Raw genomic sequence first — 14,386 nt, forward strand, 5'->3', positions numbered from 1 at the left:
CTCAGTATAATTGTTTGTGCAAGTACATAATACGTTCAAAATGTGAAAGAATAGTTTCTCATTTATATCAGTCAACATATATAATAATTAATTTCAAATAAATCTTAGTTTACATGTAACAATAAACAAATTATCAATTTGTCAGACCAGTGTAACGTTAAAAAGATACAATTTAAAAATCAAATAAGAAAAATTCATGTCAAATATTTTCAAAAAAAGTAATGGGAATTAATGAACAGGAAAATTGAAAAAAGAAATGAAAAAAAAGGAATTTGCTTTTATTATAATAATCGTTTGTATTTATTTAAAGACTACCTGTTACTATTACTTACGGCTATTCCACTTGACATGCTGACTACTAGCACCTCCCTAAAAATCGCGGGAAATTTTTTTTTAACGATCTAACAGCTTTCCGAGAAAATCTTTCACGGAACTCGTAAACTCTTCAGAAGCATGCGTTTAAACGAGGGAAAATGAAAGGAAATGGGGCTGCATTTGGAATCAGAGGCATGTAATACAGTGTGGAGAGAGCAAGACTCTACTATCTTTCGATCATGAAAAAGCTTCTACTTAAGTTTTATGTAATTCTATATTTGATTTTAACGCCAAACGAGTATATTCGCTTTTTGTTTGAAATAACGTATTTTCTTGGTTTGATTAACATGTTTTTAGAGAGTAAATAAAGACAGGTAATAGAAACAGCGTAGGGGTGTATGACGGGAAGGTTATGAGCTCAGGGTGGAAGTTAGAACCATAGACTAACCAGAGTCGGTTTCAAACCAATAAAAGCACAAAAATGAAAAGAAAAGCAAACCCTCCTGTATAGCTTATGCCATGGACAAAAAAATAGATTTCTTTGTTTAAGAAGGAGAAGATGATATGGAGACAGTTATTAAATTTACATATCACAAAGAAAACAAATAGTAATTATTACAATAATAACTAAGTTTATAACATTAAAAAGAATAGTTTTTCCCAATTCTGAATTCCGAATTCTGAATTCTGAATTCTGAATGCTGAATTCTGAATGTTGAATTCTGAATTATAGGTGAGCCTTCTCGGCTTTCGTAGAAAGTCATTTATTTCAAAAGTTGAAAATATAGTTAAATTTGTAAGAAGATCTGGTCAATCTTAATGCAGATTAAGAAAAAAAGAAATACAAAATCTATCCGAAATAAGTCTTGTTTTAATAAGCGTACAATATGTCCATCATCCGTTACCCATGAAGGCATATTACGTGATACAAATTAGGCGAGTGACTTTAACCATAAATTTTTAATTCACCCTCCTACCACACGGCTAAATCCTATATCATTTTAAAGCTACACATCTGTTCTATCTGTTTTGCCCGGTCGTAAAAAAATCGTACGGTGCAATTTCCGTCAAATCAGGATCAAAGGCCAAGGATGAATAAGTGCATATTTCCTAAGATTTCAGCTTGATTGCATAATTTGACTTTTCTATACTAAATTCACATATGCAAACAATTTAAACTTATAGAAGAGAGATTAACAGTCATTTATCAAACGCATTTTTTTTAAATATTTAAAGCGTGTTTTGATAGACAGCACATGTTTCCTGAAATTCGAGTAAAAGTTAACAAAATGTGTGAAAACCCAACATTTTCTTCCTGATACAACCGCTAATCTTTTTAAAGTAAGTAAAACCCTGTAATAACTATCGAAGAAGTTTTTGACATAATAAATGTCCTAAAATTATGCTCACTTCAAATCAAACAGCAAATCATAACAACTCATGCACTTGCCCAAAATACCGCCATCTACGAAAAAACAGCTTTCAAGCATTTCTTCCTATTTAAACATTGTATGTGGTTAATATAAGATCTAATAAACCACTTCTTCAGAATCTGAAAAATTTAAAGTAAAAAATTATTTGCGCGAATCATACTGTTGCTTGAAATTAAGGGGGCGAAACTAAAAGATTGCAATTTGCATTGTTACTATCCGACTGAAATAAACATCTTTCAACTTTTCTAATTGTTTGATTTGTAGCTTCATTATAAATATTAATGTAGTAAAAAGAACTTTTATTTATTTAATGTGAACCATAAAAAAAAAAGAAATTGAAAATCTAGACCAAAATAAAGTTTAAAAAAAATTAGGAAAATTGAAATTTCAAAGAATCAAAAAAACAGTAAACACATAAATGTTGTCTTCCTGGTTGCTTATATTTCGTTTTTCATTGTTTAAATGCATTAATTCATCAATCAAGAATAATTTTGAAGAAGAAAATCCATTATACGCAATGATTCTAGTTACAGCTAGATTTCCTAGCTTGAATGACTTGGGTTTTTTTCATACGAGGATGACTTCATGCAAGAGCTTCTGATGGCGACTGAAAAAAGCTACCATTATCTTAAAACTTCACTTTCCACGATAAAGATGATGTCATCTCACTGAATAGTGCCAAATTTGTGACAATGTTGGACTCGTATTTTCCATTGAAATTGAAAAGAAAAAAATAAACAGATATATTTTTTTTACTCTATATCACACATATTTAAATCGACGATGAGGGTTGGTTAAGAACATGTTTTACGACAAAAGAGATGATTTCAGCTGCCCAATTATAAACTTTTCATTTCTATGTAACAACATTATAGCAACGCCTATATATCTATGCTATTAAATGATGAAACCGATGTCATTGAGCCTCAACTCCTCTGAAACAATAATAAGTTGGAAATATTTATTATATGACGTATAAATGTAGGGTTCTATATTTCCTAAATTTTCCTTTACATGCTCAGTCGACGTGCTGCCCGCGAAATTGAATAAAACTCTTGCCCAATTGTAACGCGATTTTGCGGCATCTTCTTGTGGAGTATATATTTCCCAGTTGATACAATATTCCAGAGATTGCATTTACTTTCACAATTTTCTTGATAGTGCGTTACTGCTCACAATGAAGATATCAAATAAAGGCAACTATAGCATATCGCTATTAAATATTCATCTATCGATTTAACTGAAACAAATCCGGGTCATAAACCAAAACCGAGGGAAACGTATCAACTATATAAGAGGAACACAACAGAATACAGAAACACTAGTCAACTGCTACATAAACAAACACCAACATACAAAGAAATTAGATTATTCGATACCAACTGCAATATGCCTGACTAGGTACAGGACATTTGAAGAAAAATGGTGGTTTGAACATAGTTCAAATGCAAGATTGAAACCATCCCTTTGAAAATTTTATGGACGCCACTACGAGTTGGTTGACAATTATGAATTATATGTTTCGCCAGATGACGACTGATAAGTTCCAATCGACGTAACCAAAAAAACCGTCCTCTCTGCCTTGAATATCAGCTACCGAATAAGGCTTGGCACCGAGTTCGGAATTACAGTCACAAGACGGGTGTCACATACGGAACATAATCTGCCTACCCTAGCCCCTGAGTTCACCCCAATTATTTTTTGGGGGTTTGTGTTACTCCACCTGAAGTTTTATATGTTGTGTTTTGTATACTGTTGCTTATCTTGTTCATTTTTTGCCCGGCTTTGTCAGTTCGTTTTCAAATTATGAGTTTGAATGTCCCTTTGATATATTTTATCACTCTTTAAGTAGTAACATGTTTCAAAATTGTAGATCTATGTAGTTAAATGTATCATGAAATCGATTTGGTTCTATAAATATATCGTCGTGAGCAAATTAGGTTATTTTCGCGGATATTTGTCTAAATTGCGTTAATCTTCTTCACTTTACTTTGAGGCGAGTTTCATTACTGCAAGTTATTGTCTTTAAAGTAACATAATAACAAAAGGGGCAATCAACATCTCGAACCATGAATCAAATAAACTTAATTAAAACCATAAACGTAATAAAATTAAAGTCCAAGAGACGAACAACAGTCCACAAAACACAGGACAGCATGAAAACGATCACTGCCAAAAACAGCGAATGATCTTATGAGGTCAGGAAGGGTAATAAACTTTTTCTTTTTTATTTCACAACTGCTTATAGTGTTTTACATACTCAATGACCTGCATTTGTATTTTAAAAGCTTATGTTGAAAATACCCAAAGAATCTTTTATTCAAATAATTAAAGGTTGCATTTCTGTAAATATTGACAATGCAATTGTCCATAGGAACTCCTTTTACGGCTAAAACTGTACCACTTTTTTGTATGAAGTTTTGAAAAAAATCTTATCCTTGAATTGAAATTCATATTCACTACAATTTTTTTTTCAAAGGTCCAAATATAGGGCTGTGCGGCATATTTTCAATGTGTATATGCCCTGAACTTTTCAGAGTTTAAACTAACACTAATTTTCTTAACTACCCCTACCTCGAATGAAGGGTTACCACAAATTTCAATGTACACAATATGCACATGTATATTTACTGGTAACATTCCCACGTTATGTCTCTATGAGATGGACCACAGAGAGCATAACTGGGAACCAGTATGTAAACAAAATTAAAATCTCCCCAAATAAAAAGAGGCGTGGTTTGTGAAACAGTTGTATTTACAAAGTGCAAGCTATATAGATTAAACTTCTATACACATTTATTATGTCTAACACGATTTTAAACTAGATAAGAAGCAGCAGCATTATATATAGCTCGTTTACATCCCGCTCTAGACAACCTAGTGTTTTTCAACAAGGGTTCTTATTTCAATGCTGCCTATTTAGACGATTTAGTCGCAAAGTCATGTTTGCATTTAATCATGATTACAAAAATTAAATATTTTTACCTCAATTAGCTAGTATATACAATTTTCGAACTTTGAATACCCATTTTTTTATTATGGAAAATAATTCTCCTCCCTGATATTGACAATTAGCGATGTGCTATCTTAACATAGAATAACAAAATGATCGCTATTTGCAGATGGCAGATTTTTTGGGCAACTGCAAACACTTCAATAACAGGCTGTTCTATGAACAATACTTAAAATTACATCTTAAAATTACAAAACAAATATTCTTTGATCTAAGACATATTCATTTATCTATTTTTTTAGCATACAAATAACGATCCCCCAAGATATATTTTGCTTTTGGAACAATTTTTCATTTTTTTAGGATTTGGGATGAATTTCAATTTTCGGGAATATTGCGCATTTAACCTCTTATTTTTGGTTTGATTTGAAAATAATGTATTATGTTATGTAAAGTTCATATCTTTTGGAAAATTTTATGGTACAAGAATTTGAAAATAGGTTTTTGTTTATTAATCATAAACAATTGGAATGATTATACATGTCCTTTGACCTTGATTTAACAGAAAATGCACCGCACGAATTTTTTTTATGACCGTGGAAAACAGAAAGTACAGATTATTAGCTTTCGAATGATATATAATACAGCCGTGTGTTAGGTGGGTGCATTAAAGTCACTAACTAAGCGTCTTTTTATAATAACTCACTCGCCTAAATTCCGTTATCTGTGATATCTTCGTCATGAACATTGCCCTATTATTTGAGAGGGTTAGTGATGCTCATTTCTTTAGTTTTCTGTGTTGTGTTTTTTTAACTGTTGTTTTTTCTGTTAGACTCTTTCTCTGTTTTAGTAATGGCATTGTCAGTTCATTATCGACTTATGAGTTGAATTTTCATTTAACTCACGCCTGTCTAAATAGTAATGTAAGGAAATTCGATGGAGTTTTGTTTAATATTTGTAATACTATAGATCAGAAATAAACATTGAGTATTTCTTTGGGATTAAGTCTAGATTCATCTGATGAGGTAAGTAAAACAGCTAGCCATAGAAATTATGAATTGGGCAAAGAGTTGTCATTTCCAAAGGCATTTTGTATTGGCAATTACACCTTATATAAGAATGCCAGATTTTGATTGGTTTGTAGCCAGTGTAATTTACGCATATTCTAACATTTTTTCTTCATTTCAAACGATTTTTTTTTTTAATTTTTTAACACTGCCGGTGAATATCTCTCAAATACCATGGTATTTCCCATTTTAGATATTCCTTTTTTAACATCACGCATTTTCCCGCCAAAATTTTTCGGATATGACATTACAGTAAAGAAAACGAGCTAACGCCTATTACATGTAGTACATTTATAATTCCCGCGGTTCTATGATGATATCCAACTATCCTCAAAATTATGCATAAACATAATTACAGCTTACAAGTACAAAAATATCTGCACCTTTACAGAGAGTTTCAATCCAAATCTATTCGGTGTAATTAAACAGATATATCATGTTATGGAGGGGTATTTGCGAAAAATACCAGTTTTGGGACAGAATTTCCTTTGCCTGGCGGCTCGGGAAATTTCACAGTCCCTTGACTGGTATTTTCGCAAATACCCCTCCATAACATAATATCTGTTAAAAATGCAGTAATAACAATTTCAATAAAAAAGTTTCGATAAAACAGGGATCCTGGTTTAAAGGACATTATGTTATTGTTGAAAACGTACTATTTATAACGCATTTTTGTATTTAAAAAAAGATTTGGTAAAGCATTAACATGCAATGTATAATCAAATAATCGTACGTAGATTGATACACTCATTGCCGATAGTATGTATCAAAATGTTGGTAAATATTGTCAAAATAGTAGGTGTTCGTAGTGTAATAGTAGAATAGACGAAAGTGAAATCAGAAAAAGAAATTATCACAAAAAGCGTCAGTTAGAAGACAGTGGGTGTTCGAAGTTATTGAAAATCGTGTTAAGACACAACAATTATTAAAGACTTTTGGAAAACGTATGACTGTTTAGGTTCAAAAGGATTTTAGCATTTAAGAGTTAGCTATTCTGCAAAATTTGTTGACCAAGAAACAGAGACACATACACACTTCATTGAATTCCAAATATTGATTTACTTAAATACTGAACTATTATATCCTTCTATGATGCATATTTACGTCAATATTGTGTATGAAAAAGATACAGTTGACTCCGACAATTGATTAATTGCATTCATAAACCATAAATGAAATGTACAATCAAGAGGTACAAAAACAGACATTAATAATTAGACGGAAATGATGACCATCCACGAATCTTATCCTGCTAAAAATAATAAGTAATGAACGCAATTTCTTACACTTTAAATCAGTCAGAATGATGTTCAAGTATAAATGGTTAAGTACAGTAAATATTTATGTTCAACGACATTCAAGTGGGTTTTTTTTAATTTCTAGATACTCTTTTGAAACGGTATAAAATGGCCTCTGTTTATGTTTTTTCATTACAAAGTAATTTTAGTTTATCGGTCACGCGCGTTAATTGTGCATTTCCCAACTAACAGGGTACACTAAAGAGGGTGAATAGTCAAAGTAGAATAAGCAAATGTTCATTAATTTTGTAATGTATTTATTCCTTAATGCTGTAAGTTTTGACTGTTAGACTATCAGAAACATTTCAATACCGAAGAAAACATGAAAATTAGAATTTTTGATACAGGACTATATTTTTTACTATTCAAAAGCCAAAACAATGACATTTGAAAAGTCGAATATTGACTTTTTTGAAAGGTAGATACCATTGGATATTGCACGTTGATGAAAGCCATAATCCAGACTGAATGAATGCGAAATATCAAGACTTTTAAAACATATGTTAGACTTTTTAAGAACACAGATATATAGCAAAATCATTTTGAAATAGTTTAATGAAAATAAAATGTCATATGTCACTTACGTAAACTATGGTTAAGCAACATCGAATTTCTTGACGAAATCTTTGATATATTTTGAATTAACAAAAAATTGTGTCAGATACCTGTTGGGTTGAGATCTCACAAACATGTTTAACCCCGCCGCATTTTTGCGCTGGCCCAAGTCAGGAGCCTCTGGCCTTTGTTAGTCTTGTATTATTTTTAATTTTAGTTTCTTGTGTACAATTTGGAAATTAGTATGGCGTTCATTATCACTGAAATAGCATATATTTGTTTAGGGGCCAGCTGAAGGACGCTTCCGGGTGCAGGAATTTCTCGCTACATTGACGACCTGTTGGTGACCTTCTGCTGTTGTTTTTTTTCTATGGTCGGGTTGTTGTCTCTTTGGCATATTCCCCATTTCCATTCTCAATTTTATTTTCGTCATGCGCTGGATTATATTTTTATTTCTGGTTTAAATTACTAAAAATCTGTTGAAAAACAACCTTCGTTTAAAGTCTATTTTTTCAACCCGTTTAATGTTTCGTTACTCATCCTTGAAAGAATTAAAAATCGCATATTGTTATATATTTTAAGATGAAATAAATATTCATATATTTCCAGTTGTGTATATATCACGATAGACGTGTATAGTATTTATCATATGTCTCTGATTCCATTGTTTGTCGTTATTAATCAAGGATTATATGTATCATAAGAAGAGAATTCGACACATGATATAAAACCTATAGAGTAATGACCTACTTACATCATGCTGTCAATAAATGTAGTTATATATCATATATTTAGCATATAATGCCATAAATAAGGCCATAGTGCTGATCAAAAAAGAAAACGTACTTTGAATAATACATTTTTTTAGTAAGAAAATTTAAATTTTACAGCCAGACGTACCACTTGAAACGTTGTTTGATTTTTCTATCATAATTGTTTGGACCCTATTTACTCTCAGTTATTTACAGGTCTTGCTGGTCACATAAGTATATAACTCATATATAAATGAGTTAAACTGGTAATTCTGAACAGTTTAGTGTATACAATGTATGTTGATGAAAAATATCGTAGTGCAATCATGCAAAATGTGTTATAATTGTGCAGTTCGAGAGAATATGCAGTTTGTTCAAAACAGTTATATTGATTTTGTTTTACTATGTATATTTACCAGACGTGTCTTCTACACTTTCTTGTATTCCATTATTAGCTTATTAACATAAATCGCTACAAACACTAAATATATAAGTCTTTCGATTAATCAAACATGGCTACCTGTGAAAATCCCCAACAAAACGTTACTGGCTTGTGTCGTCACAGTTATGCATTTATGATGTTAGGTAACAGTTGTTACGGTCCAGAGCAGCTTTATATATGGATGAACAATACATTGAAAAACAGGAAATTTGACGCCTTCAGATGTGACCATAGAAAATAAACTTTATCGGAGTTGTTTTATCATAGTTATTAAAACTTCAAATAATTTGACGTAAAAAATTTGATGATTTTTTAATGTTTCTCAAAAGAATCGAAACATATACTGTATGATACTTTTTTAAATGTATATATATATATATATATATATACCAAGTCCTTGTATCCACAGCACTGGTGATCCAATTGATAAAATCCTTCGATGAGTTGTCATTGGTTCAGACGTACTTATAATATAAATATTTATGTGACTACATCCTACATCAATTTGTAAGATCATCTACGATTGTAATATTCCATCTTCATGCCTTATATATTATTTAGTGTGTTTCGACGCTAGATAAAACTATTTTTTCCTTCAACAAGACTAAGTATCTCGATTTGACAAATCTGATTATCATGCTAGAATGACAAAAAACTGTTTTTTGTACGTCTTTGCTTTATTGTAGCTGGTTCAGACTAGTCGAGTACTGTTCAAACCTTTGGTTCAGATTGAAAAATAGGTCGAGAACTGGCAAAGTATCAGTCGATTACATGTCGACGATAATAGACTTTTACATTGAATTTCATGGTTAATATGATATGATAAATTTCCTTAATACTCAAAGTTAGCATTTATAATGTTAAATTGCATTGATGCGATCGCATGTAAGAGTATACTTCAATGAGAATTGAAGAAAAAGTTTTTACAATTAAACAAAAATATAGAAAATTAAAAACCAGTAGTTTCAGAGACCAATTGACGGTCTTTCCACATCAATTTCCTAAATTATTGCCGAGAAGCTACTTCCGGTTTACTAAAATTTACTATTGACCTCCAAGCATATAGGTTCTCCATACAAATTCCTATATTTTTTTGCCTGAATTAAGGGAGATAATTGTCAACTTCCGGTTTAAAAAATGTCACACTTCCAGTATCACATGATAGCTTAATTCATACTGATTCCAAAAATATATGGTATCTTTATACTTTTGTTTGTAAGAAAGGAGATATTAGGTACTTCCGGTTCATTGAAAGTCACTTCCGATCTTAAATTATAGGAATATGTATTCGTATTTGAAAAATATAAAATGTCTTGGATCTTTTTCATGAAATAAGTGCAAAAATAGGTACTTCCGGTTTACTCGAGGTCACTTCCGGTAGATATTTGTTTAAGTCATATGTTACCAAATATTTTGCAAAAGACTCTATGGATTTATCAAGGAACAAGTCGTATAAATAATCAATTTACCTTAACTTTAACCATTTCAGGGACTATTACTCCTTTAAGATCTCATTTGATTGTTTCAGACCAACTGTATAATATCTTCATCACAATGATCAGTGTATGTAAAGTGCGGATCCTAAAATATCATTTTTACTGTACAAGCCATAAATGCCTAATGTAGAATGATAAATAAACAGACGAACTTTTTTTAATTTTTGAAGAAAATGAAGAAAATTAGTTAAAATGTATATGTTCAGAAATACATAATACTAATAAAACAAAGTTAGAGATGCGAGCGGGGTTTTATCGCGCCTAAAGCCATCCAGCTGTGAAATATATACCAAAATAGGTGAATATTTAGGACATTTCACGAACAGATCGTGCAGGTGCTTTATAACTAAAAGGTGAGATGTTGTTGCAGTAAAAAATATTCATCTAAATACAATTATTAAAGTTGTATAACGTAGAATATGTTTTGTCTTTCAGTTTCTTCATATTTAACTAAATTCCACTATGATGATTTCGGAATTGTAGTCATGTTTACTGTCGAATAATGATACTATTCTTTCATTTTCACTGTGGAGCGAATCATTAGTATTGTATATGCGGTGCATTTTCACTGTATAATTTATTTTTTTTTATCTATTACAGCTCATTTCTTTAAGAATTGAATGCTTCTTTTTGTAAATTTATTGGGTGGTAAAAGCGTTGACCGAAGTACATTTTGTATGAAGCGCGGAAGCGCTTCATTCTAAAAATGTACGCACGGTCAACGCTTTTACAACCCTATAAAGTTTCAAAAAGAAGTATTCAATACTTATGATTACATTTTTTTAGCTAAAATCATGAAAACACGATTTTTATCCAGTTTTATTTAAATCACCTGTGCACTTTTTTGTGGGACCTCGTGTTATCATGCATGATAAATGTTATTGTCTGATGCAATTGTTTACGGAATAACATGTTAGCCAATCAGAATAACGTATTATAATGAAAGTTACATCTAATGTAATTATTTAAGCATGTAGAGCAAGACTTTAGTTGATTTGCTTGCTTTTTTTTATTGGATAATCATTATGATAACACCCAATTTAATTCAAATATTAAAAATACAGTTTAAACTATGCCTAGTCATATTGTTTAAAAATGTCAATCTTATTTACAAAGTTTGTATACACAATTATACAAACAAAGCAAGCAAGCCAACCAAAGTTTTGCTTTACATGCATTAGGAAATTAGCTGTAAAGCCTTAATTTAGCCGACTTGCTCAAACAATAGATAAAGTAAGAGAAAGATTTGATAAAATTTAACTTACGGAGGAAAGTTTGGTTTTAAAACACTCTAATAAATTCAATAGAAATAACATTTACTTCAAATGCATTCCATTTAGTTTCTTATAAAGCGTATAGGGATCTTTATCCTTATTTTTTTATCCATTTCATGACACTTCACCACTAATTACGTACTACATCTTGATATAAATTGCACCTTTGTTTTCCCGTTTAAAAGGTTTTACACTGGATCCCTTTATAACTTGCTGTTCGGTGTGAGCCAAGACTCCATGTTGAAGACCGTATGTTGACGTATAATGGTCTACTTTTATAAATTGTGACTCGGATGGAGAGTTGTCTCATTGTCACATACGACATCTATATATGGCTCAAAAACGAAACGAGATGGGAAAAAAAGGGATAAAAAAATCTACGCTACTTTTTTAATATATTTATAATGGGCTTAATATGAGTCAAAATAGAGTAAAATAGTGGGTCGTATTTGGGTATAAGCGTCACGCCGGATTGCCGATTTTTTGCAAGCGTGACAGGTGAAAGTCAAATGATTGTGTAGTGAAAAACGGGAAATGAAGTCTAGCGGGACACGGATAATTACAAAAAATTAGAACTGCATAGTATAAGCGGGATGCGGGAATCTGACAAAACAATACTAGTAAGCGGAATACGGGAATCTGCTAAAACAGTAAGCGGGATCCGGGATCAGAACCCCCCAATGAGACCCCAGAATAAGATATTTTTGTATATTCATCCTATTGTTACAGTCATGCCTTCAATAACAAATGTATCCAGTGCATGCATTTTTTTATATTTTTGGTCCCTTTTTCAATTTTGTGGGGTCCAAATTTATAGACAAAAGTCCTTTAATATGGATATTTGGAATTCGTTGACATGCTGAATCTAACCGTGTATCTAGTTTGGGGATAGTTTGCCTAGTTGCTGAAATAGCCCACATAGAGTTCCGAAGGGTCTAAAATCAACAAAAATGAATTGTAGCATGCATTTCGTGTACAATAACCCAAATGTGCATGGTTTTACCTCTGCGGTAGTATCCATTCGCGGATCTAGAATTTTTCATAAGTAGGGGCCCACTGACTGCCTAAGAGGGCCCCTGCTGTCACGCTCCAGTGATTCCCTATATAAGTTAAAATCAAGGAGAAACGTAATCGTAAGAATACAATATGACATTTTGAGAATCGCTTTTGTTACAAGTTTGAAAAGCTATATATTTGATGAGGAATGAATGAGGAGTTTGTATTTCAATTTGAAAATACATGTATCATAAATCCTAAAGTCATCAACTAAGTTTTTTTTCATTTGTTGCAAGTGCATTCATCACATAATTCTACAATAAAAATTCCTCGCATCTTTGAAAATTCTACATTAATAATGACTGCACTAACAGTGATAATTCATCGCATCTATAGTTAAAATGGATCGCTTTCAATAATCGGTATGCTATATTATGATGCTTTTATAACACTTATTTGAACTTTAATGCTATGTTTGTATATTATAAAGACATATCACAATGAAAATATGTTAAAACTTTACTTAAAATCCTTTAACTTGATATTTTCAAAACGTAAACAAATACAGTTTTCCCATGATCCTTTATTCCTCAATAGACATACCCGCATATAACAGTAAAAATGAACTAGCTGGATTCGCACTTTATATACACTGATGATGCAAACACTTTGCACTAGTTATTTTATATATATCTTAAAAAGTGTCAGAGAAAATGCAAAAGCAAGCAAAAGACCAAATTCAAAAACTGACCTTGACTTAATATTCTAAGTAAGGAACCACAGACTTCAAATAAAAATATTCATGGGGTATACGGCTAACGGTTTAGGAGTAACAAAATCATAACGACAAGTTAATTTGAAAAAGGTAGATGACTCCTATGAAATTTTGCTAAATTGCTTCTGTCCAAATTAGCAAAAAATTCCTGAGGATGTAACGAACATTTCAGAAAAAAAATGTTGTCTATCTTTTTTTTTTTTGTTACAAAGGAGATGCTACATTTTCAACCCGTGTACCGTTTCGTAACGCATCCTTGAAAGAATAAAAAAGAGAATAGTGTTATGTAGTTTAAGTTGAAATAAATATTCATATGTTTCCAGTTGTGTATGTTACACGAGAGACAGAGACGCGTATACTATATATCATATGTCTCTGTTTCCATTGTTGGTTGTTATTAATCAAGGTTTTCCCAGGTTAGGGGGAGGGTTGGGATCCCGCTAACATGTTTAACCCCGCCACATTATTTATGTATGTGCCTGTCCCAAGTCAGGAGCCTGTAATTCAGTGGTTGTCGTTTGTTTATGTGTTACATATTTTTTTTCGTTCATTTTTTTACATAAATAAGGCCGTTAGTTTTCTCGTTTGAATTGTTTTACATTGTCTTATCGGGGCCTATTATAGCTGACTATGCGGTATGGGCTTTGCTCATTGTTGAAGGCCGTACAGTGACCTATAGTTGTTAATGTCTGTGTCATTTTGGTCTTTTGTGGATAGTTGTCTCATTGGCAATCATACCACATCTTCTTTTTTATATTAAATGTGTCATAAGAAGAGAATTCGAATGATGATTACTAGTCAATAATATTTTACTTTGACACATGATATAAAACCAAGAGAGTAATGACCTACGTACGTACATCATGCTGTCAATAAATGTAGTTAGATATCCTATATTTAGCATGTATTGCAATAAAAATTGACAAAAAAGGCAATATTACTGAACAAATATGAAAAGTAATTTAAATAATGCATTTTTTAGTTAGAAAATTATAATTTTACAGCCAGGCTTAACACTTGAAACGTTGAT

At 31.5% G+C, this 14,386-nt stretch overlaps 1 long non-coding RNA gene across 1 annotated transcript in view; it reads right to left on the minus strand.

Annotated features, from left to right (window-relative positions):
- Positions 1–8,874, minus strand: part of LOC143058720 (uncharacterized) — a 45,973-nt gene extending 37,099 nt beyond the window's left edge. Inside the window, exon 1 of the long non-coding RNA XR_012973210.1 lies at positions 8,790–8,874. This is a non-coding gene — a long non-coding RNA (uncharacterized LOC143058720). The remainder of the gene's footprint in view (positions 1–8,789) is intronic.
- Between the last annotated feature and the right edge of the window lie 5,512 nt (positions 8,875–14,386).

The sequence above is a fragment of the Mytilus galloprovincialis genome, chromosome 14 (assembly GCF_965363235.1).
Source record: "Mytilus galloprovincialis chromosome 14, xbMytGall1.hap1.1, whole genome shotgun sequence".
Taxonomy (NCBI): domain Eukaryota; kingdom Metazoa; phylum Mollusca; class Bivalvia; order Mytilida; family Mytilidae; genus Mytilus; species Mytilus galloprovincialis.